The sequence below is a fragment of the Coenobita brevimanus genome, chromosome 6, assembly GCF_032717465.1.
Source record: "Coenobita brevimanus isolate Jiangsu-jjx chromosome 6, ASM3271746v2, whole genome shotgun sequence".
Taxonomy (NCBI): Eukaryota; Metazoa; Arthropoda; class Malacostraca; order Decapoda; family Coenobitidae; genus Coenobita; species Coenobita brevimanus.
In genome coordinates, this window is record NC_136959.1 from 49,865,449 (window position 1) to 49,887,584 (window position 22,136).

Sequence of the window (22,136 nt, forward strand, 5' to 3'; positions counted from 1 at the left end):
TTCCACCCTATCTCCCGAAAGGAGAACGGTTAAAGGAAACTTCCGCCTACAGTCCATCAGGCTTGATGTTCAGCTAAGCCGAGGGCAGAAAACTTAACATTACTCATAACTCAGAACAGTTTCGATCAAATTTTAACTGAACTTGTTGGAAATGTTGACGGCCAGCCAAGTAAACCCCCCCCCCCTCTTTTTTAACAATGGGCCCAAGGTTTAGGCCGTAAGGTAAGGTCAACTTAAGCAGGTTTTTTTTTTTTTAGAAATAATTATGTGACATGGTTACGAAGAAGACAAAAAAGATTCAATTTTGAGAACAATAAAAAAAGGCTAAGATCACAGGGAAAGGTCAAAGGCCAAGGTCACAGGGGTAAGTTATGATCTCACTTGACCCTAACTTGGTGGAAGAGTTAAGGATCAGGCAATAACGATACTGGGAACAATCAGTCAAAGGTCAAGGTCACAGGGTAAAGTAAAATTTTGATCCATGGTTCTGTGTGTGAACAAAACATGTTCTGAAAATGTAGACAGAGAAGCATTAATTTATATTCGTATTTCCTCACTGGCCTGTTAATAATTCATTCCTGGGTAGTTTTCTTCACTGTTTAAAACTCAAGGCATTTTTTTTTCATTCATCTACATACTTATATAATGTTTTCCAAGCATATTTATCTCAGGAATAAAGACAACCAAAATTTAGCCCCCTGTCCCTCATAACAAAACCTTGGCTGCGAAAGCAGTTTTGACTAGATGTAGGTGATACTTGGTGGGTGAGTTAAGAATCACTCAAGCGGTTAAACTGCTGTCTTTTAGAGAAATGATTCAAAGATAAAGTCATATGGCAAGGTCAGCCTAATCAGTTTTTAACCAATGTAAACCAGACTTTGAAGGGTTGATATTAATTCAAGGATAATGAGATCTGATTTTGAGAACAATAAGTAGAAAGTCAAGGTCACGAGGAAATGTCAGAGATCAAGGTCACTGAGAAAATTCAATCAAACAGTTTTGATTTGATACAAACTAGCGTTGGTGGAAGGATTGAGGGTCGGAGAAAAATGAAGTAATTTGATTTTGAGAGTAATTTTTTTGAAGTTAAGGTCAGAGGGTAAAGTCAAATATTTAACCCTTCCAACAATTAGTTTTAGGAAAAGTTAGATAAAATGTCAAAAAAGAATAAGTTTGACTGTGGTTGGAGTAGGTGGGTGCTGGTGGCGGGAAAGAGGGTGATGGTGTGGGCGTGGGAGGGGCTGTGTAATGGGGTGAGGTGGTTCGAGGAGGGGATGAGGCCAACACTTACTAACCTCTGGGCTACTCTCGATCTCAGCCTATTTGAAACGTTTCCCCCGTCACATACAACTCTTCTCAATAGGGTGGAGTCAAAGGCTTTTCGTCTCATCGCCTCACTGTTGCATCTTTATCTTCTTTCTATCTCTACTTCAATGGTCAATGCTCTTCTAAACTTTCTGCTTGCATCCATCCACCTCTACGACGGATGCGTAGCACCTACCTAGCAGCAAACTCTCATCCCTTTCTGTCCAACTCTCTAATGCAAGAGTTGACGGTTACTCCCAGTCCTTCATTTATGCAACAGGTCAACTCTGGAACTGTCTCCCTCTGTCTGTTCCTACTTCCTATGATCTCCAGTCTTTCCAAAACAGTGTGTCCAGGCATCTCGAAATGAACGGATCTTGAATTTAACACTCTTTCGTATTGTTTTTGTTTTTTTCTTTGAAGGAACTAAAAAAAAAAAAAAAATACTCTGTCCTCCCAACCCCCCCGTCAGTTGCCTCATCTCGCCTTCACACTGTTCTCTCTCCACCTTTGCCTACCAGCTAGGCCATAGTACGACCCACATCTCTTCAGGATGATTATACAGTTGACGGCCCTGGTGGCGGAAATCCCTTCGATAATTTTATTCTCATGAACACTAACTGTCTCGTCAGAGAGAGAGAGGGGGGGGGGGCTCATCTCACGATCAGGTGACATCTCAGTGGAACTGTCCCAGACACTCTCAGAAAGTGAAATATCTCTAAGGAACTAGCAAAAAAATATATAATGAAATTATACAAACTGGAACCATACTCCGCAACTGGAAGACCTTAAGGATATCTTCAAAGAAGAGATCGACAGCAAACGTTGTGCGACTTATTGAACTTGTACCGATTCGGTAGAGAGGTGGTCTGCAGTCCTAATGGACCCAGGTTCGAATCCCGGATGATGCAAAGAACAGTATAGGATCTGAATTTCGTTAAAGCAGAGTTTATTGATCTACCAGAAGACCCACCGACAATAAAAAAAAAAAAAGCTGTTCCCAATACTCCAGTCCTGTATGAGACAGTCCTAGCATGTATTCAATAATGACGATGGGTAGCGTCAAAGTGGTGACATGTGGAGGCGTATGGTATAAGAGGACTACTACCTGTTTGGTGCCCCGTATGTCTGTTTGCTGTCCAGCGCGGCGCTGCCTTCAGTGGTTTACTCATTATTATTTGGTCACGTGCTGGAGGTGGAGAGTGGACATGGACGGTACGTTCTATTAAATCTGCTCATATCAATATAAGTTCGTCTTATTTTCATAGGATTATACTTCACTGCTTGACTGTTTATTTGCTTAATGGCCTTTCTTACTCAGTTGAGAATATATACAAAATAGGTAATGATAACTCTGACGTTATGCCATATTTTGTGCAATCCTCATGCATGTGAAACTCTTCCTCAGGTATCTAGGTATTTTAAGTGGAATTTCATTATAATGTGATTTTCACTGTGTGTTATTTTTGTGCGTGTGAAGTATGTGTTAATTACCGGCCGCGATAGCGAAGCTGGTATTGTTTTCAGTTTGTGTGTGTGTGTGTGTGTGTGTGTGTGTGTGTGTGTGTGTGTGTGTGTGTGTGTGTGTGTGTGTTCAATGCAAGGAAGAAAGAACAGAAGGCCAGGAGCCTCCAAACCCATTCCATCCAAGAAAAAACAAAAACAATACAAAGGAGACCCGAGTTCAAAATCCATTCATTTCGAGATGCCTGGACACACTACGTTTGAAAGACTGGGGATCATAAGAAGTAGGAAATACAGACAGAGGGAGACAGTTCCAGAGATGACCTGTTGCATAAAGGAAGGACTGGGAGTAACGGTTAACTTTTGCATTAGAGCTGGACAGAAAAGGGATGAGAGTTTGCTGCTAGACGGGTGCAACGCGCCCATCGTAGAGGTGGACGGATGCAAGCAGACAGTTCAGAGGAGTAGTGACCACTGACATAGCGATAGAAAAGAGATAAAGATGCAACAGTGAGGCGAAGAGACAGAGGCTGAAGGGAGCCAGTAGGAGGAGGAGAGTTAATGAGACGAAAAACGTTTGACTCTACCCTATTGAGAAGAGCTGTATGTGGGGAGCCTCCCCACACATGAGAGTTGTACTCTACACAGGGGCGAATAAAACCCGTGCATAAAGTCCATAACTGTGCAGGGGTAAAGAAGGCACGGAGGCGGCTTAGCACACCTAATCTATTGGAAGCATATTTTACAAGAGATGTAATATGATCTTTCTAAGATAAATCCCGTGAGAATGAAACCCCAAGTATGTTTAAGGATGATGCAGAATTAAGTTGGATATTATCAAACATTAGTGGGTACTACTGTGGAAGATTTTGTTGGGTTGATAGGAGTAAGAACAGAGTCTTTGATGCATTAAAAACATGACTACTTTTACCCCAGTCAGAGATACGAGACAAGTCAGACATTAGGTGTGCCATAGCCTCATCCCTTGCATGTTGAAGTAACTGCTGAGATGGACGTTGCGGGAACCAAATGGAATGGTGAAGGGTGGAATCATCAGCGTATGAGTAGATAGGGTTAGATGAACAGTTTATAATGTCATTGATGAATAAAAGGAAGAGAGTTGGTGATAGGACAGAGCCCTAAGGAACACCACTTTTGACAGATCTAGGATATGAACGGTGGCCGTCTACAGCAGCAGCTACAAAACTACCAGAAAGGCTGCTATAGCTGAAGGCACAGATAGAAGGATAGAAACCGTACGAGGGCAGTTTGGAAATTAAAATTTATGAAAGACTTGATCGAAAGCTTTTGAGATGTCAAGTGGAATGGCAAAGCGTTTGCCAGAGTCCCGAAAGGTAGGTGAGAAGATCGCCAGTGGAGCGTCCCTGATGGAACCCATGCTGACGATCAGAAAGAAGGTTATGATAGGAAAGATGTCTTAACATCTTTTTGTTAAGAATATACTGGAAAACTTTTGAGACACAGGATGTTAAAGTATTTGGGCGATAGTTAGAGGTTTTGGAATGGTCACCCTTCTTTGGGACTGGCTGAATGAGAGCAAACTTCCAGCAAGAAGGAAAGGTACATGTTGATAAACAAAGGCGAAAGAGTTTACCCAGGCAGGGTTTAAGCACAGAAGCATAGTTCTTGAAGACAACTGGAGGGACTCCATCAGGCCCATATGCCTTGTTAGTAATGAGGCCAGTGATAGCAGAAAATACATCAGTTGAAGAAATTTTAATGTCAGCCATGAAGTAATCAGAGGGTGGAAGTAATGGAGGAACAGCATCGTAATCATCTAAAGTGGAATTGGAGGAGAAAGTCTGAGTGAAGATGTCTGCTTTATTAGTAGAAGAAATAGGTACAAAGCCATCAGAGTAGAAAAGAGGAGAGAAGGATGATGCGGCAAAGTTGTTAGAAAGATTTTTGGCAAGATGCCAGAAAGAGCGGGAAGAATTCGAGCTGGAGAGTTGAGAGCATTTAGTACAGATGAAATTATTTTCAGCAGAGCGAAGAACAGACTTAGCACGATTCCAGGCAGAAACATAAAAAAAGTTGTGATTCAGGGGTGGGTTGGCTGCGGTACCTTTTGTAGACCTTGTCGTTGTTTTGGACAGCATTAGAACAAGCGTGATTAAACCAAGGCTTTTTTTCATTAGTCAAAGGATATGAGAAAGGAATGTATGCTTCCATGCCCGAGAGAATAACCTCTGTAATGCGCATGTCACCTTCAGATGGCTCCTGTCATGGAAACAATAGTCATTCCAGTGAAAATCAAAGAAGTACTGCCTGAGGGCCTTCCAATCAGCAGCTGCAAAGTGCCACAACTGACGTTTCTTTGAAGGGACCACAGGCTGTACTGGAGAAATAGAACAGGTTAAAGCAATAAGTTTGTAATTAGAGGAGCCCAACGGAAAGGAACGATTAACAACTTAAGCAGAAGGTTTAGTGGTAAGGAAGAGGTCATTTATGTTGGAACTCTCTAAAGCGGTCAGGGATACAAGTAGGATGTTGTACAAGCTGCACTAGGTCATTAAGGATAGGGAAGATGTAGGATTGTTCACCAGGTGCATCAGTGAAAGGAGAGGAGAGCCAAAGATGGTGGTGAACATTGAAATCTCCTAGAATGGAGGTTTCAGAGAAAGAAGAAATGGACAGGATGTGTTCCATCATTGAAGTATGATAACTTCGCCGCCACTCAAGATATCATCATATATTTTTACAGGTATATAGTAAGGAAAAAAAATCGATCACGAGTTCGAAACTGATGAAAGTAGGTCAAAGTCTGTGTGTCTGTTACCACGATAGCTTCGAAAACGCTGAATATAATTTTATCATCACAAAATTTTACAGGTGTGTAGTTGGGATAAAAATCTCCTACAAGTATTGTTTTCAGTTCTTCTATGTGTCTGTGTGTCTGTTAGCACGATAAATTCGTAACCGTTCCAGATGTCATCACAAAATTTTACAGATGTGAACTGGGGATGAAAATCTCATACGAGTTCGAACTTGGTGAAAGTAGGTCAAGGTCTGTGTGTCTGTTACCATGATAACTGTGCAACTGCTGAAAATATCATCACAAAATTTTACAGGTGTGTAGTAGGGATGACAATCTCCTAAGCGTTCGAAATTGATGTTAGTAGGTCAAGGTAATACTCCGAGCAGTGCTAGATATGTTTCGGCTCACGGCTGATGTGATCTGGGGGTCTCTAGTTTTATATGATTTCAGTTATGCACGGTGTTACATAGCCTATGATTTCATCATCCTTTATATAATTCTAACGTACAGTGTGCTGCATGTTTGATCACGATTCGCCTCGTGGCTTTCATAGTGACCGGACGTGCGTGTTCTGCCTCACTACCCCCTTCTTCCCCTTGTAGTAGAATAAGTCGTTCTTTCTGTTGTTCAGAGCAGGATTGTCAACTCTTTGTCCCCTATGGCTTCATTTGCGCGTCCTTCTTACAAGTTGTATCATGCTCTGCCGGCCCCTATATAATGAGCTCAGTCTCTGCATTAATTGCCACTTAGATCTACTCCTCATTTTGTTCACATCTCTGTCCTCCCCTGTTGTTATTATTTTTGTGAGTGCTCTGGAAGTCTCCAACCATCTAGCTGCTGTGTAATTTGAGTATAAGTGTTATTACATTTTGTTCTTGTACTGTATAGCATAAGGTGTTAATTGATAGACCTGGAAAGGTTTTTGTGATTAATATAAAGTTTTTACTGTCAGCCAGTAGCAATAATATTTTGTATCTGTAATAATATATCTTGCATTAACTGACCATTATCCGTTTTTCTCATTTTATCAGGGCTGACGTATATAAATTTACACTTGCTAATTTCGTGTTAATAGAGGCTATTGCAGTTAACCATATATTTAACCTGTTTTTTGCCATTACATTATCCTTATGAGTCCTGAATGTTTAGTTGTTAGTTTGAGCATTAAACTTTAACTCGTAATTTTACCTAACTCTTTTGTTTTGAACCTGGAACTTTGCGGGACAGTAGTGATTTTGGTCTCTGTTCCGTAACATAAATTTGGCGACCTCTTATCAGGATATTCAGGATATTATCATAAGGATATTGCTTGATATTTTGTGACTGTGATTTATTCATGATGTCTACTATTACTACGCTTGATGAAGCCAAAGATTTTTTGTCAAATGTGCAAACAGTGTGTGATGTAGAAAACAGAACAAAGAATGAACTTAAGCTTGTTGCTCAACAATTGTGAATTGCTGTTCCCTCTCATCATTCTAAAGATCAAATTGTTGACATGATTAATGAAAGCTTGTTTGATGTAACTCCTCCAGATGAGCAAACGCAGATTGAAATAGCTAAGTTACAGCTAGCCCTGCAGGAGGCTCGTGCTAAGGAGGCTGAGTTTCAGGCACGTTCTAAGGAGGCACAGGCACAAATTGAAATTGCTAGGATTCAGGCAGACCATGAATATCGCATGAAACAAAGTGGAACTGGATCATCTAGCTCTGATGATTTTGATGTGGCTAAAAATGTTAAACTTGTCCCTCCTTTTAATGAATCTGATTTAACAAAGTATTTTCAGTTGTCTGAGAGGGTAGCTACAGGTTTTAATTGGCCCAAAAAGTATTGGCCAGTACTCCTTCAAACTGTTCTCACCGATAAAGCTCAAGTAACTTATGCATCTTTGCCTCAGGATCAATCTGATAATTATGATGTAGTTAAGAGCTTGATTCTTAAGGCCTATGAGCTTGTTCCTGAAGCCTATAGAGTAAAATTTAGGACAACTTATAAGCAAGATAAGCAATCCCATGTTGAGTATGCAAAAATCAAAGATCTGTTAGAGCAGTGGTTAAATTCTAAGAATGTGGATTCTGATTTTGATAAATTTAAGCAGATGATTTTGCTAAAGGACTTCAAAAGGTGTATTAATAAAGACGTAAGCCTATATCTTATGAGAAAAGAATGGATAATTTGTCTGATGCTGCAGTTTTAGCTGATGAATATGTTCTCACTCACAAGAGATATTCTAAAGAAAAAAGGAAAGCTGAGAGTAAGTACGTTGCCTCTACTCAGAGTACAGGTAACAGGAAAGAGAATAAGGATGATGTTTCTCAGGAAGTAAATACCAGCTTCACCTCTAGATTTCAGAAAAGTAAATGTACTTATTGTAGTAAGCTTGGTCATACTACGGAGAAATGTTTCAGGAGACAGCGTGATGTGAACAAAAGGGAGTCTTTAAATATTCAGTCAATTGGTCTAGTGTCCACCCTTGAGAGTTCCCAGAATTCTTTAACCGAGTTAACTGAACCTGCTTTGAGGGGTAAATTAAATTCTCATGATGAAGCTCCTCTTTTGAGCAGTAACGTGGGTGACACTCTCAAGAGTTCATGTGCTAATTTCCTGTCTGATGGTTTTGTCAGTCCTCTGGACATTAATAACAGGAAATCAGTTAAAATATATCGTGATACAGGTGCTTGCCAATCCCTTATGCTGACCAGTGTTCTAGGCTCTAATGTTAATTCCTCTGATGAAACTGTAATCTTACAAGGTGTAGGGAATAATTACTTCTCTGTCCCTCTGTGCCGAGTGAATTTAGAGTCTGGTCTTGTTAATGGTTCCGTTATGGTTGGGTTGGTTGAGACACTCCCAATGTCAGGTGTAACTTTCTTACTTGGAAATGATATTGGTGGAAGTCAAGTGTGTCCAGCTCCTCAGTTGTCTAGTGAACCAGTGACTGCAACCCAGGATTGTGATATCCCTGATGTGTTCTCTGCATGTGCTGTCACTAGGGCTAAGTCTAAAGTTACTGGTGACTTAGAGGATAATGATGATGATGTTATCCTAGCTGACACTTTTCTTGCTAATTTGGACCACTCACCAGATGAGGCAGTACCCCGTAGTGTTGATAATTTGTCTCGTCAAGAGTTGGCTGAGTTGCAGGTTGCTGACCCTGAGTTGAAAGGTCTAGCTAACTCTGCTTGCAGTGAGGAAGAGTCAGCTGGTGCTTCTACTTGTTATTATATAAAGTCAGGAGTACTTATGAGAAAGTGGAGACCCCCAACAGCATCAGCCGACTGTGAATGGGAGGTTGTACATCAAGTTGTCATCCCTCTTGTTTGTAGGCAGGATATCATTAGAGTGGCTCATGATTCCAGTTTGGCAGGACACCTTGGAGTGAGGAAGACTGTGGCACGCATTTTGAAACACTTCTACTGGCCAGGTATCTTCAGGGATGTTTCCTGGTATTGTAAGTCTTGTTAAACCTGTCAAGTTGTGGGGAAGTGTAATCAGACCGAAAAGGTTGCACCTCTAGTTCCCATTCCTCCTTTTGAGGCGCCATTCACCCGTGTGTTGGTGGATATTGTGGGCCCTCTTCCTAAGACTTCTTCAGGATTTTCTTATGTGTTGACCCTGAGTGATATGGCTACTCGTTATCCTGAAGCCGTTCCACTTAGAAATATCTCAGCAAAGAACGTGGTTAAGGAAATACTAGGGTTCTTCACAAAGTTTGGTCTGCCCAAGGAGGTACAGTCAGACCGGGGAAGTAATTTCATATCAAATGTTTTCAAGCAGTCTCTGAAAGAGTTGGGCATCACCCAGATCACGTCTTCAGCTTACCATCCCCAGACCCAAGGAGTGTTGGAGAGATATCATCAAACACTCAAATCGATGCTCAAGAAATACTGTTTGGAACATCAGAAAGACTGGGATAAAGGTCTTCCATTCATTGTATTTGCCGCAAGAGAATCTCCAAATGAATCACTGGGCTTCTCACCCTTTGAACTACTGTTTGGCCATGAAGTAAGAGGACCCCTTAAGCTACTCAAGGAATGCTGGCTGTCGGAGGAAGATGACGTCAACCTGCTGGAGTATGTGATGAAGTTCAAAGAACTGCTGTCCACTGCTTTACAGCTGGCGAGAGAGAATTTAGGAGCTGCTCAGGAGAAGATGAAGACTTGGTATGATAAGAAGTCCAGGTTACGCCACTTTCAGCCAGGAGATCAGGTTTTGATTCTGCTACCGGTGCATGGGCAACCTCTTCAAGCCAAGTTTAGTGGTCCTTATTTCGTGGAGAAGAAACTCAGTGATGTCAACTATGTCATCGCCACACCAGATCGTAGAAAGAACAAGCAACTTTGTCACATCAACATGCTAAAGTTATATCACAGGCGGGACGAAAATAACCCAGTCTGCACTGTAGCTGTTCCACCCGAGTCTGCAAGTGAAGTTCTCCCATGCAGCATGAGCCTGTGTGATAGTTTGGGGAAGAATCCTGATATCATGAACGATCTCCAGACTAAGCTTTCTCATCTAGCTCCCGAGGAAAGGCAGGAGTTTCGGCATTACTGCAGGAGTACCCGCAAGTGTTCCGTGCCACTCCAGGAAGAACCACTGTGTTGATGCATGATGTCGATGTTGGAGACGCAAAGCCAATTAAACTGCCTCCTTACCGTGTGAACCCAGTGAAAGTTCCTCTCATCCAGAAGGAGCTTGGCTACCTGTTGGACCACAAGATAATTGAGCCCTGTCAGAGCGAGTGGAGTTCTCCTATCACTCTAGTCCCTAAGCCAGGTGGGTCACAGCGGCTTTGCATCGACTACAGACGTGTTAATCCGATAACCAAAACAGACACTTACCCTCTCCCTCTCATGGAAGATTGCATAGACAAGATCGGAAAGGCTAGGTACATAAGTAAGTTTGATTTGTTAAAGGGATACTGGCAAGTACCTATGACTGAACGTGCTAGGGAGATCTCATGTTTTGTAACACTAGGAAAGACTTTTGCATGTTCTGTAATGCCATATGGTATGAAGAATGCACCAGCCACTTTTCAGAAGCTCATGAATGTTGTAACAGAGGGTTTGGCAGGGTGTGTTGTTTATATTGATGATGTATTAATCTTCAGTGACAACTGGAAAGATCACCTATGCCATGTCAGTAAATTTCTTGAGCGTTTGGTTCAGGCTAATCTTGTAGCTAATTTATCAAAGTGTGAGTTTGGTCAAGCTAAAGTTCAGTACCTTGGGTACGTAATTGGTGATGGACACGTTGCACCACCAGCAGCTAAGGTTCAGGTTATAAGTGATCTTCCCAGACCTAAAAGTAGGAAAGAGCTACAAAGATTTTTGGGAATGGTAGGTTATTACAGGAGATTTGTTCTTAACTTTTCAATTCTTGTATCACCACTTACAGACCTACTGAAAAAGGGAGTTGAATTTGTCTGGACCGATAACTGTGAATCCTCTTTCAGTAAACTTAAAGCTATCCTATTAAGTCAGCCAGTGCCCGCTACTCCAAATTTTGCTAAGCCTTTTAAGATGGCTGTTGATGCAAGTGATACAGGAGCTGGGGCTGTTTTGCTGCAAGAGGATGATCAGGGTATTGAACACCCTGTATCTTATTACAGTAAGAAGTTCACTCCACCTCAAAAGAACTACTCAACTATTGAGAAAGAGCTTTTGGCCTTGATTTTGGGTTTACAGCATTTTTCATTTTATATGTGTTCTGGTTTTGACCCCATAGTCATTTATACCGATCATAACCCACTGAAATTCCTTAGTAAGTTTAACGATAAAAATCAGAGATTGACAAAATGGAGTCTACTTCTTCAGGAGTATTCATTAGACATACAACATGTCAAGGGGAAAGAAAATGTTATTGCAGATTGCTTATCTAGACTTTAGACAGATTGTTTTAGAGTAATAAGAATTTTCCTTTGTAAGTTTCTTTTTTTCTTTGTGGGGAGGTGTTACATAGCCTATGATTTCATCATCCTTTGTATAATCCTAACGTACAGTGTGCTGCATGTTTGATCACGATTCGCCTCGTGGCTTCCATAGTGACCGGACGTGCGTGTTCTGCCTCACTCCCCCCTTCTCCCCCTTGTAGTAGAGTAAGTCGTTCTTTCTGTTGTTCAGAGCAGGATTGTCAACTCTTTGTACCCTATGGCTTCATTTGCGCGTCCTTCTTACAAGTTGTATCAAGCTCTGCCGGCCCCTATATAATGAGCTCAGTCTCTGCATTAATTGCCACTTAGATCTACTCCTCATTTTGTTCACATCTCTGTCCTCCCCTGTTGTTATTATTTTTGTGAGTGCTCTGGAAGTCTCCAACCATCTAGCTGCTGTGTAATTTGAGTATAAGTGTTATTACATTTTGTTCTTGTACTGTATAGCATAAGGTGTTAATTCGTAGGCCTGGTAAGGTTTTTGTGATTAATGTAAAGTTTTTACTGCCAGCCAGTAGTAATAATATTTTGTATCTGTAATAATATATCTTGCATTAACTGAGCATTATCCGGTTTTCTCATTTTATTAGGGCTGACGTAGATAAATTTACACTTGCTAATTTCGTGTTAATAGAGGCTATTGCAGTTAACCATATATTTAACCTGTTTTTTGCCATTACATTATCCTTATGAGTCCTGAATGTTTAGTTGTTAGTTTGAGCATTAAACTTTAACTTGTAATTTTACCTAACTCTTTTGTTTTGAACCTGGAACTTTGCGGGACAGTAGTGATTTTAGTCTCTGTTCCGTAACAACGGCTATTAGTGAAACCTATCCTTCTGAGACATCTCTCATTTTTCATCAGACCTACTCATCTAGTATATTAATTGGTATTATTTATTAATTCCATAATAAACATAACACCACTGGTTATCAGCAATATATAATATTAGAACTGTACAGCTATATCAGTGACTTAGGAGTCCCACATTTACTTCCGTGCTACCTATCACACCTGCACATCCAAAGCAAGAGTGGAAGTTATGTTTTGTTTGAGGTGTGTGTGTGTGTGTGTGTGTGTGTGTGTGTGTGTGGGTCAGTCGGTCGGTCGGTCGGTCGGTCTGAAGAAACTAACAGTTGTTACCCACATACATACAAACTTGATGGCGGTGAAATGGGACAGCCAAGAGATTGACGTGTTGTTTTTGAGAGCAGTACATTAGGTCAAAGGTCAGGGTCACAGGGCAAAATCAAAATATAACTCAATAAGTTTAACAGAAGCAGTCTGGATTTGATTTATACCAAGCTCGGTGGAAGAGCTGAGGGAAATCCAAGAGGGAAGAGATTCAAATTTGAGAGCAATTGATCAACAGCCGCGGTCACAGGACAAGGTTTAATTTCCACCCGTGTTTCCGTGTGTTGTTGTTGTTGCTGATGATGATGATCAACCTTAGTTTGTCTGACTGAGCACATAAATCATCCAAAGGCAAGTAACTACCCCTGCAGGGCCGTCCCGTGCAGCAAACTGACGTTCCCTTGTGGTCGACAGAGCCTCGCCACAGCCAGGGCTGGGAGAAAGTGTGGAGGTCTAATTCCTGGGTGGACGCCGCATTTGCATATCGCCACCCAGTTAAAAAGGGCATCAAAATAAGCTCCAATTCACACCATTTTTTTTTTTTTTTTTTTTTTTTTCGGTTATGTGGTTACCTTCCAGCGTTGTAAGTGCTTTCCTGGGTTACAGGAAACTATTAGGCTTGTCAATGTAGAGCTATCTGCACTGGGAGGAAAAGTAATAAAAAGCAACAGGCAGGTAAGTAGAAGTAGGAAGGGAGGAAGGCAAACAAAAAACAGAATGATGAAGGTGAAGGAGGAAATAGGTGGCACTACATAGAGTGAGTGTATGATGGTCGTCACCACATATCACCTTGGGTTTGTGTATGAACAAAATAAATGATGCATTTCTTTTTATCTCATCTGGACCAAACTTGGTAGAAGGTTGAGGATTAGCGAAGGGGCTGACGTACTGCTTTTGTGAAAAGTAGGTCAATAATCGGGGTCATAAAACATTGTAGACTTATACAGCATTTACCCGCCATGCAGCAAAGGTTGTGTAAGTGTTCAGGGCAAAGACAAAAAGAATCAGTTTAGAGAACACTGAAAGGCTCAGGTTACTGGGAACGGTCAAGAGTCAAGGTCACAGGATAAGGTCAACTAAAATAACTTTGATATAATTTGGACTTAACTGGTGAAAAAGTTAAGGGTTAGGCAAGAATTCAGTAATTCGATTTTGACGGCAATCAGTCTAAGGTCAAGGTAGGAGCGCAGTGTCGTATGCTCCTCCCTAAACCAACTGGTATGCGTGGGTGTTGCTTATCTGAGTGCTCTATATTGTTTATGTGATTTTTTTTTATTTAAATATTTGCAGTGAATTGAGACTGTAGGAAGTGGAGGGTCAGTGGTGGTGGGAAACCGAAAGGACGAGGGTGGGGAAGGGACACCAAATTCAGAGGTTGGTCTGGGCACCATGAAATCTGGTTACAGTCCTGCCACTGCCTGGATCAACACATGTCCCTCAGTACCTTTCCTGTCCCCTAAAGGATGATAGTGGACCGCAAAATAAACGCAGCTTAAGCCTGCAGTCCACCTAGTTCATCTTCAGATAAGCCTGGGGTTTCAACTACTTCTGCTACTACTTCTGCTACTACTTCTACTACTACTACTACTATTACGACTACTACTACTACTACTACTACTAATAATAATAATAATAATAATAATATGACATATATCTATTTTAAGCATATAATTATTCATCTCACTCTGACCCTATACGTTTTCGCTCCTAAGTCACCACTCAAGATTTGGCACTGAGGAAAATTAGGAGTTAGTCTGTTCAAGTTTTGGAATTTTTCTCTGAAAAAGATTCATATTAAGAAGTACAAGGCAGGTCAGTGGATGTTAGCATGAACTTAATGAGAAAGGTTAACCTGGAAATTACCTGTAGAGGTGTTTGCTGATCATACTGCATTGTTAATTGAGGAGGAGCGGGAGCTGCTAGGCTTAATGACTGAGTCAGGAAGTATCTGTAAGCAACGAAATCTTGAAGGGAACGTAATAAAGAGTAAGATTATGGATCATGTGAATTCCAATTGTATGACACTGATACAAACTGCATCTACTGTATACTAGAACGATATAACTGAAATGCATGAGAATATTAGTGCTTGCTTGAAAAATCTGTGGGACTAACTAGTAGCCCTTTCATCACATATCGTTATTGAGCCCGCAGTGACCAATTCTGACCAGAAATTCGAAAAAAACATTTTCGCATATTTTCGCATGTAGCAATTTCCTGCAGTTTGGCGTAGTCATGTCGCGCACGATCGCCAAAATTTTGTTGGGATATTTTGGACTATAAGTAGGTTGATATCTATTACCGTTCTCGTGAAAGAAACGAACAAGCGCACAAACAGACACACACATACACAGCTTGTCTTTATTATTTAGATGCATGAAATAAATCGCCAGGGAGGAGGTGCTACAAAGTTTTCATTTGAACGAAATAGAACCTTCAGTGTTCACTCGAGACCTTACCGTCGTGGCCAGTAGCTAAAGGTATAGGCTGTAGTGCACCTTCAGCGATCCAGGGGTCTTCTTTCGTAATTATACAAATGAAGTGATTCTTTTTCCAAGCGGACATTTGACACCACGCAAGATTATTTTTGTTTATATCTCTGTCGCTTTCTTTACTTTTCGTTTATGTATATTTTCCTTACTTTCATTTACACATTTTTCTTTTCCATTTATATCTTTAGTACATCCGGGCCCGTGAAGCAAGGGCGAATGTTATGTTTGCTTGACGTGTGTGTGTGTGTGTGTGTGTGTGTGTGTGTGTGTGTGTGTGTGTGTGTGTGTGTATTGTGTATGTGTGTGTGTGTGTGTGTGTGTGTGTGTGTGTGTGTGTGTGTGTGTGTGTGTGTGTGTGTGTGTGTGTGTGTGTGTGTGTGTGTGTTTATGCGAGGAAGAAGGAACTAAAGGCCACGAGCCCGCAATTATTGTTCCCTCCGAGAGAAAAACAAAATATAGGAGAGAGCCAAATTCAAGGTCCGATCATTCTGAGATGCCTGGACACGCTGAGTTTGAAAGACTGGAGATCATAGGAAGCAGGAAATACAGACAGAGGGAGACAGGTCCAGAGCTGACCTGTTGCATAAATGAATGACTGGGAGTAACGGTTAACTCTTGCATAAGAGAGTTGGACAGAAAAGGGATGAGAATTTGCTGCTAGACGGGTGCTACGCCCCGTCGGAGTGGTGGAGGAATGCATGCAGACAGTTCAGAGGAGCAGTGACCATTGAAGTAGCGATAGAAAAGAGATAAAGATGCAACAGTGCGGTGAAGAGACAGAGGTTGAATGGAGTCAGTAAATGGAGGAGAGTTAATGAGACGAAAAGCCTTTGACTCCACCCTATTGAGAAGAGCTGTATGTGGGGAGCCTCCCCACACATGAGTGTTGTACTCCACACAGGAGCGGATAAAACCCGTGCATAGAGTCAACAGCTGTGCAGGGGTAAAGAAGGAACGGAGTTGGCTTAGCACACCTAATCTCTTGGAAGCAGATTTAACAAGAGACGTAATATGATCTTTCCAAGATAAGTCCCGAGTAAATGAAACCCCAAGCATGTTCAAGGATGATGCAGGATTAAGCTGAATAATATTAAACATTAGCTGGTATACCTGTGGAAGATTTTGTCGAGTTGATAGGTGTGAGAACTGAGTCTTTGATGCATTAAAAACAACCAGATTATTTTTACCCCAGTCAGAGAAACGAGTCAAGTCAGGCATTAGGTGTGCCATATCCTCATCCCCTGTTTGTTGAAGTAACTGCTGTGATGGGCGTTGCAGGAACCGAATGGAATGGTGAAGGGTGGAGTCATCAGCATATGAGTGGATAGGGTTAGATGTACAGCTTAGAAGGTTATTGATGAATAAGAGGAAGAGAGTTGGTGATAGGACAGAGCCCTGAGGAAAACCGCTGTTGATAGATCTAGGAAAAGAACGATGGCCGTCTACAACAACGGGTATAGAACGACCAGAAAGGAAGCTAGAGAGGAAGGCACACATAGGAGGATAGAAATAGTAAGAAGGCAGTTTGGAAATTAAAGATTTATGCCAGACTCAATCGAAAGCCTTTGAGATGTCAAGTGCAATGGCAAAGCTTTCGCCAAAGTCCCGAAAGGAGGGTGACCAGGAATCTGAGAGGTAGGTGAAAAGATCGCCAGTGGAGCGTCACTGACGGAACCCATACTGACGATCAGAAAGAAGGTTGTGATAGGACAGATGCTTTAAAACTTTTCTATTAAGAATTGACTTTAAAACTTTTGAGATGCAGGATGTTAAAGCAATTGGACGATAGGTAGAGGGTTGGGAATGGTCACCCTTCTTTGGGACTGGCTGAGTGAGAGCAAACTTCCAGCAAAAAGGAAAGGTACAATTTGATAGACAAAGACGAAAGAGTTTGCCTAGGCAGGGTGTAAGCACAGAAGCACAGTTCTTGAGAACAACAGGAGGGACTCCATCAGGCCCATATGCCTTATTAGTATTGAGGCCTGTGATGGAAGAAAATACATCAGCTGAAGAAGTTTTAATGTTAGCCATGAGGAAGTCAGAGGGGGGAAGTGATGGAGGAACAGCACCAGAATCGTCTAAGGTGGAATTGGAGGAGAAAGTCTGAGTGAAGAGGTCTGCTTTATCAGTAGAAGAAATAGCTACAGAGCCATCAGAGTAGAAAAGAGGGTGGAAGGATGATGAGGTAAAGTTGTTAGAAAGGTTTTCGGCAAGATGCCATAAAGAGTGGGAAGAATTCGAGTTGGAGAGTTGAGAGCATTTAGTACAGATGAATTTTTTTTTTATCGAGCGAAGAACAGACTTAGCACGATTCCAGGCAGAAACATATAAAAGATGTGATTCAGGGGTGGGTTGGCTCTGGTACCTTTTATAGGCCTTCTCCTTGTTGCAGACAGCATTAGAACAAGCGTGATTAAACCAAGGCTTTCTTGCATTAGTCAAAGGATATGAGAAGGGGAATGTATGCTTCCATGCCCGAGAGAATAACCTCCATAATGTGCAAGGCACGCTCAGATGGCTCCCGGCCATGGAAGCAATAATCATTCCAGGGAAAATCAAAGAAGTACTGCCTGAGGGCCTCCCAATCCACAGCTCGAAAGTGCCACAGATGACGTTTCTTTGAAGGGTCCACAGGCCGTACTGGAGGGATAGGACAGGTTAAGGTGATAAGGTTGTGATCGGAGGAGCCCAATGGAGAGAAAAGATTAACAGTGTAAGCAGAAGGATTAGTTGTAAGGAAGAGGTCAAGTATGTTGGAGCTCCCTCCAGGGCAGTCAGGGATATGTGTAGGGTGCTGTAGATGCTGCTCTAGGTCATTAAGGATAGAAAAGGTATAGGCTTGTTCACTAGGTGGATCAGTGAAAGGAGAGGAGAGCCAAAGGTGGTGGTGAACATTGAAATCTCCTAGAATGGAGATTTCGGAGAAAGGAGAAATGGATAGAATGTGTTCCATCGTTGAAGTAAGGTAGTCAAAGAATTTTTGATAGTCAGTAGAATTAGCAGATAAGTAAACAGTGCAGATATATTTAGTCAGAGAATGACAGGAAAGCCGAAGCCAGAGAGTAGAGAATTCAGAAGAATCGAGTTCAGGAACACGAGAGCAAGATAAGTCGTTGCGTATAATACACAACAGCCACCTTTGGCTTCGAAATGAGTATAGAGAAAGTAGGAGGATACAGAAAAGGGTTTGCTGTCAGTTGCCTCAGACAGCCAAGTCTCAGTTAGGAAAAGAAGGTGAGGTTTAGAGGAGATGTGGTGCTCAACAGAGCGAAAGTTGGAGGAGAGACCACGAATGTTTCAGAAATGAATTAAGTCAGATAGTGGTTCCAGGCAGCTCGAGTCGTCACCGGGAGAGGGGCGGAAAATGGGGACATTTATGGTCCCCCCCCACCCTGGGGACTACGAGGCTATGTATTTTGGCGTCATGAATACTTTTTTGAATTTTGGAATAAGGAAGTGTAGCGTACTGTGTACTGTGCATGTAGTTTTGGGTTGCTAGTTAGAGAAACTTGTATTGGAGAGCATGCTGGCCTACTGTCTGTGTTACTGAGACACTGAAAAGGTTCAGCAAAGGGGGATGGTCGGGAACTAGTCCCGAGGGCTGATGAAACGGGAGCTCCAGCTCTCCCTGCCATCAGCTTTACATCCACCTTGGGAATACTTTCTTTTCTCACTGTGTGTGTGTGTGTGTGTGTGTGTGTGTGTGTGTGTGTGTGTGTGTGTGTGTGTGTGTGTGTGTGTGTGATGGAATTGAATGATTGCCGCTGGGCTGACCTTTTGCTTTTGAGAAAATTAAATAAAACGTCAGGGACACAGGCCTTGGCCAAACCTTGACATATCAGGCCAACATACGCAGTTTTTGTCCGATTTAGACGGAAGTTGGTGGAAAGGTTGACAGAATAGCATGAACGAAGGGATTCGAATTTGAGAGCAGTCAGTCAACGGGTCAATGTCAATGGGCAAGGTCAAAGTTCGGCCCGTGCATCTGTGTGTGAACAAAACAACTATAACAGTTTTGATCTGATCTGGACCAAACTCGGTGGAAATGTTGAAGATCAGTCAGGGGATTGATAGATTGTGTTTGAGAACAATAGGTAGAAGGTCAAGGTAAACTGGCAAGCAGGTAAATTTAAACATCTGGTCAAAATCAAACGTTGTAGAAGGGTTCACGATAAGGTAAGGATAAAGGGATTCGGTTATGAGCAAAATCTGTCACACAGGGCAAGGCCAGCTCAGACACCTTTCATCCGAGTTGAATTTAACTTGCTGGAAGCGTCCAAGGTCAGGCAAGAATGTAGTAATTCGTTTGTGAGAGCAATTGATTGAAGGTCATGGTCACCTTACAACAACTGGTGGGTGCTGGTGCTGCACTCTGAATACTACTCCTTGTTTTGTTTTCTTAACGGATCATTCAGCTGGATACAAGATGATAATAAAAAAAAAAAATGAAAAACAGATCTCTGTATTCTTATCATACACAATAAGGCACCCATTGTACCACGGACTTATGCTTTTAACCATAAGTAGGAGGAAAACTTGAGGCAGGCTAAATCAGTAAGAGGTGAGTGTAGGTTAATTTCGATCGGAGTCAGAAGTGGTGGTGGGAATGGAAGTCGGAACTAGGGTGGGACAGTGGAGGGGAGGGAGGAGACAGGTAAACTCGAAGAAAGGTCCGAGTTAAACACTTGTTCGTCACCTCAAAACACTGTATATGACACAAGTGCTGGTGAAACAGTGGCCAGACACTTGTCGATCTGGTAGCTGCTTATGAGAGGGGTGGGGTTATGACAGGAAGAGGGTTAAGGGAGCTGATGACTCCTATCCCTTCTTTTGCTCCCGCCCTCCTCATACACACATCCCAGATAGGTGGGTATCTGGCCACTGCTTCACTAGCATTTCTCTCACATACAGTCGTTCGAAGTGGTGAGTGTATAACGTGGAACTTTCCTCGAGTGTACATCCATGGGCAAAAGTTCACTAACAGACCTTTGCTAGCACTATGTCCTTCCTTCCATATACCTGTCCTTCCGAATAATTTTTCCTTTTCATACACTTTTGTTGTGTTTAATATTGCTATCACCTAAAAACAGTTCGCGTAATTCTTTTCATTGCAACAGCTGGCGGAGAAATGTAAGCGAACTTTTTGCTGTTGGCTGTACATTTTGCACAAGCTGGGGCCAGGTGTGTGTGTCGTGTTTTTTCAGGTGTCCCTCTTTAATTACATGCCAGCCTGAGTAACATGGCAGCCACTTGGTCGGCAGGGTGGGCAAGCAAAGAAAAATTTGAAATGAATGACTATGTGGATGCAGAGATTTGGAGAGACAGGTTACAATTATTTAGCCCTCTCATGATTAGGTGATACAGACATCCCTAAACTCCCTCCCTATCCGCCAGGAAGAGGATGGTGGACTGTGGAGGAGGAGGGAAGGTATATATACAGCCAGCAATTCATTTCACATGAACCTAGGGCTACACCACCACCACCACCACCACCACCTACTACTACTACTACTACTACTACTACTTTTACTACTGTACTACTATTACTACCGCTACTACTCCTACTACTATGGTCAGGACAACTCCAGCACACTACTGCAGCTATTTCAGAGTGCGTGAGCAGGGAAGAGATTGAAAGGAAAGTTTACATGGACGCAGAGATACGTAGCACTCTTACGGCCGCACCTTTTCTTTTTTTTTTCTCCAGCTTATGCCAGGCGATTCTATTCAAAAGAGTGAGTATCAGGAACCTATACGAGTTTTAATAGTGTCGCCCTAAACCTTCTCATGGCAGAGACAACTCTAGTGCTTTATTCCAGCTAAGAACAAATGTTTGTATTCTGTTTAGAGCGAGTCGCTTTAGTCTGAAAGTGCTGATACTGTCACCATTAAAACCTTCTCGAGGTCGCTACACTATACGTCTTTCTCACTAACTTGACTCAGATTTTCGTCCTTTTGCCACTTATTTCACGTAGCTAGAAAAAGATGACAGTACGGCTCTACATCCTTTCCATAGCACCTCGTCGTGACTAGCATCCAGTCCTTGTGTTTATTGTTACGAGTCAGTATTAAAGACGGTGAGTTGGCGATCTTAGGCCAAGTTATAGTAAAATGAGTACACCACACTGTTTCAACTAATGCCAGACGATTCCATTAAGGTTAGAGTGTGCACAGGAGCCTGGGAGTGTTGGTAGGCTACTGTCACTGTTAATGGTCTTAGTCTGTTCCACCTAACACCACACGATTTTATTATGCTGAGAGTGAGTGACTGGGCCCTGAAAATATTACTGTTGTCACTAAATAATCATTCACTCGTATAGTATTTTATTCCAGCTAACACCTAACGATTTTGTACAACCGATTGATTCATAGACTCATATAAGCCTGAGAGTTGTTAATACTGATGATGGTGGAGGGGAGTGAAAAAAAATGAACTGGAGACTGCGGTCGTGGGTTCGATTTCGACTGTTGGAGCAGCGAGTTTGAGGATTAGATTTTAGTATAACCTTGTTCATTGACGTTCCATATTATTTTACTCTCTCTCTCTCTCTCTCTCTCTCTCTCTCTCTCTCTCTCTCTCTCTCTTGCCAGACGCCTTAATCCAGTAAGGGGTGGTCACAGACAAATCTCTTCGACGTCACCCTGTCCTCTGCCATTTGCTTCTCTCCCTCCAACCCACACTCCTGTTTCTCATATATCCCTCCAACTCACACTCCTGTTTCTCATATATCCCTCCACCGTATCCCTCCTTCTCATCTTTGGTCTCCCCTTCCTCCTCTCCCCCTACACCTCACTTCCATATACTCTCCCAGTCGGCCTCTCGTTCTGCATCCTCTCCACATGGGTAAACCATATCAGAGTATTTCTATTGCTTCAGTCACATCCACATCACCACCACGACGCACGCACCTTTACTTCCTCAACTACACATCATAAAAAGACCTCAAGTAGCACCACAGCACCAGATTTTAGCCACAATTCACGAGCTAACTTATGATTAACTCTCTCGTAACTCAGACTTTGATTCGC